General features: G+C 46.6%; 1 pseudogene; it reads left to right on the top strand.

Moving 5' to 3' along the window:
* The first annotated feature begins 390 nt into the window (after window positions 1-390).
* LOC121394792 lies at window positions 391-3,094 on the top strand (annotated as a pseudogene).
* The last annotated feature ends 1,189 nt before the right edge of the window (window positions 3,095-4,283 follow it).

The following is a 4,283-nucleotide window of genomic DNA, read 5'->3' as shown; positions in this document are numbered from 1 at the left end:
AGATTGGTCAGTGTTAGAATCAACACATAAGCCACAAATGGAAGAACTCCATTCCTCAGGAAGGGGCTCTTTACATTTGGAACATGTATTATGTTTTGCTTTCCTTTTTCTCTTGCCTTCAGACAATAAAGCAATTAATATACATAATTGTACACCAAGTGCATAAGTACACTCAATACAACAGGAGGTACCATTAGCAGCCTTAATACAGACCGGTAGCCACAGCCACGGTACTGCAAGGGAGACAATCAATCACTGACTAAACCAGCAATAAATACCTTTACTGATGATTAATTACATGCCCCAGGCTTCTACAAACATTCCAGCGCAGCTCTCCTTACTCCTGTAATCGCTTTATGCTGATGACGTCATTAACCTGCGTCCCTCAGCAGCATGCGTCTAACTCAAGTTGCATTTCTTCTCTCTATCCGTCTGCCAAGCAGAAGCCTACAGTCCGGACGCCTGCAGCCCATATCCAGCTGTCAGGGAAAATCGCCCTGGGAGAACTCACCCTCGGGTAGTTCTCCTATCACCTTCAGACACCTAAGCATCTGGATCTTCCACCTCTTGGTCTCCACAGGTCTGTACCAAGGATAGTCGCAGGAAAAAGAACACTAGGGAAGGGCTGGAGAAGGAGAGGATATGTAGCAGAGTGTATTAATCGCATTGGTTGTCTTTTTCCTGTACTATAGGGATGGAGCAGGGCTTAACCCATTAAGTATGTGCTGCCTGAGGACTAAGGAAAAGGGAATTTAACTTCCCCTGACTTAAAAAAACTAAATTTAATCTCTTAAAGTTCCCAGGAGAAGCTTTTTGCTGCCATTGTAATCACCTTTCCTCATGTCTGTACCCCTGCTACCAACATCACTCAGTCACCATTGAGCTGTCAGTGCTGAGAGTTGTAGTTGCAGTGTAGCTGTATGGCCACTGGTTACTCACTGTATTACATCCCCTGACTGACTGCATTGCTGGGGGAGTCACTACCAACCAACTCTGCCAACTTACCTACAACTTGTTTCTTTCTTTCCAGGGAGGATTAAGATCACACTAGTTATTATGAGTGGAGCTGCCATACTCCCTCCTCCTCTCACTCACCTCTTTTACTCACTGTTACAGAGTTTCTAGTCTAACGATACAAATATTTCTGAGCCTGATACTCACTGTATCCAGAACTGAGAGGGTTAACTCCCAGGAGTACAAAGTGCTGTTTGTCTTTGATAAAAGGGAAAGTTCAGTTTCGTTTCTTGTTCAGTTGCTGTTCCTGCTCTCAGTGATGGCGGCTGCTGATCTGAGAGACGAGCTGAGCTGCTCCATCTGCCTGAGCATTTATACTGATCCTGTATCCCTGCCGTGTGCCCATAACTTCTGCCGGGGCTGTATTGGGAGGGTGCTGGGCACCCAGGAGGGATCTGGGCCTTATTCCTGCCCTGAATGCAGACAGGAGTTTAAGGAGCGCCCTGCCCTGCCCAGGAACAGAACTCTGGGGAACATAGCAGAGAGATTCCGTCCGACTGAAACAGAGCCGGGGGAGACTGGGATCTTCTGTACCTACTGTGTCCTCTCTCTTGTACCTGCTGTTAAATCCTGTCTGCACTGTGAAGCTTCTCTGTGTGAGACCCACCTGAGGATGCACAGCAAGTCAGCAGAACATGTACTGACCCAACCCACTGATTCCTTCATGGAGAGAAAATGTTCTGTACATCACAAGGTTCTGGAGTATTACTGCTGTGAGGAGTCTGTCTGTGTCTGTGTGTCCTGCTGTCTGGCCGGAGAGCACAGGGGCCACAGGGTGGAGCTGCTGAGTGAGGCCTCTGAGAAGAAGAAAGAGACACTGAGGAAAGTTGTGGAGAAACTGAGGCCAGAGAGAGAGGAGACTGAGAGAGGAGCCCAGAGACTGCAGGAGCGCAGGAGAGAAGTGGCAGAAAAAGCAGCCGGTGAGACAGAAAGAGTCACTGCCCTGTTTAGAGACATCAGGGAACAGCTGGAAGCCCTAGAGAAGCGACTCCTGAGTGACATCTCCAGCCAGAAAGAGAAGCTCTCACTCACACTCACTGATCTGATGGAGCAGCTGGAAATAAAGAAGGACGAGCTGTCCAGGAAGATCCGTCACATTGAGGAGCTGTGCAACATGGCAGATCCACTCACTGTCCTACAGGAACGGGAATCACATGGAGCTGCAGATAATGAGGGGGGCAGAGAGAGACATGATATAAAGGTCCCTGCTGTAGGGGATCTGGATGTGGATCTGATCTCAGAGACATTACTCACAGGCTTAGCTGCCATTGTGACTGGGGTAAAGGGAAGGATCTATGGGCAGGAGGCTACAGACCTGTTACTGGTTATAAACACAAAACTACATTACCCACAATTCCCAGAGAGATTTCAGGATTTGGAGCAGACTTTAAGCAGCAGGAGTTTCCCCTCAGGGCGACATTACTGGGAAGTGGAGGGCAGTGAATCAGGGGACTGGGGGGTAGGGGTGGCCTATTCCAGTATAGAGAGGAGAGGGGGTCAGTCCATTATTGGGAATAATAACAAGTCCTGGGGTTTGTACAGAAGGAATAATAACAGATATTCAGTGGAACATGACCGTACAGTCACAAAGTTACCCCAAGTCCCTTCCTGCAGGAGAATCAGGATCTCATTGGACTATGAGGCCGGACGTCTGTCCTTTTATGAGCTGAGTGAGCCAATCAGACACTTACACACCTTCACTGTCACATTCACTGAGCCCCTTCATGTTGCATTCTGTGTTGGGTGGGAAGAAGGTGGCTGGGTGAAAATCATTAGTTCAGTCCACAGTAGTTAAAAGGTTAATCAGAGGATACATTATAACACTTCCTGTAGGAATGAACCAATCAGTGCAGCCCTGCTAAGTGCATTTCCTTTCTCAGCTGCAATATTATTTATCAGTGCTGTGCATCACTTTCCTTATGGTCAGTCGTAATGAATATTATTGCATGTATGGAAGAAATTATATTGAGGTCAGGATGTATGCTCTCATGTGATGGAATTACCCCCACCTAAATTTTGCTTAAAGGACCAGTAACATCAAAAAAAAATGTTTAAAAATTCGTTAGTGCACAACGAAAAAAAAAAACCAAGACAAATGAAACTTTTAAAAAGCAAAGCCTTTATTAAGAAATAACTTACAGAAAATCCACTTCCTGTCCTCTTCAGAAACAGCGAAAAGACGACCATCCACACTGCAGTAATCGATTTCTCCTCCCTGGCTATTCACAGACAGGCATCCTCCTCCCGATGTCCAGCAGCAGCTGTGTCTCTCCTTCCCCGTGCATCTGCTTCCCTCCTCCGCTCTCCTCACCTCCCTCTCTGTCTTCCCTCCTCTCAGAGAGAGAGATGCAGCGCGTGATTACTACCCAGGCAGAACAGAAAGGCGCTTCTCACTTGCTCGTTTCATAGGAGCGTGTAATCTGCTGTGGAACTCCTGCCTTCCCCTGGGCTCTCCCGGCGCCGGACTGAAGGAAGTGGATGCAACAGGGTCCTCTGCCCCTACCACAGGATCCTCATGTGCCCTTAAAAAGATCCCCTCTGTACCACGCTCCTATGAAACGAGCAAGTGACGATCTGTTTCTTCCCTTGAGACAGCTACAAAAGAAAGGGGCCCATACTTGTAGCTTGTCAATTTCCCCGTGTGATCACATGACCAGCACCTCCCTGCTAAGGATGGGGATAGATTTCCACGTCAGCTTACTACTTCACGGATCTGCTTCAAAGGAGCGTGGTACAGAGGGGATCTTTGCTTTTTAAAAGTTTCATTTGTCTTGGTGTTTATTTTCGTTGTGCACTAACAAATTTTTAAACATTTTTTTTGATGTTACTGGTCCTTTAAATACACTTACAGACTGAGTAAAGTCACATAACTGTTGGGGATACACACCTGTAACTATAGGGGAATCAGACCCCACAGCTGTAGGGGGCTCAGGAGGTATAGGGGCCCATTTATTTTAGGACAAATGCACAAGGAGTTCCAGCTCTGCAGATGACAAAATGGTCAGAATTGTCCCTCATTTATCCTGAATCATTTGGGCCCTGCCAGTTCCCTTGTGTGTCCAGCAATTATCACTCAGAAATGCAACAAAATTCTCAAAATAGTTCCATGTGCCACTGACTGTATCATAGCAACAACATATTGTATTGCAGCACCAAGAGGACATAATAATATGCAGGGAGGCAGTTGTTTAGGAAAAGGGTTTTAATATAGACATAGATAAAAAAAACAATTGTGTTTGTCCCAGTGGGGTAGTTAGTGACAGGCTAAA

The sequence above is a fragment of the Xenopus laevis genome, chromosome 6L, assembly GCF_017654675.1.
Source record: "Xenopus laevis strain J_2021 chromosome 6L, Xenopus_laevis_v10.1, whole genome shotgun sequence".
NCBI classification, from domain to species: Eukaryota; Metazoa; Chordata; class Amphibia; order Anura; family Pipidae; genus Xenopus; species Xenopus laevis.
This window is presented reverse-complemented; position numbering and strand designations above follow the sequence as displayed.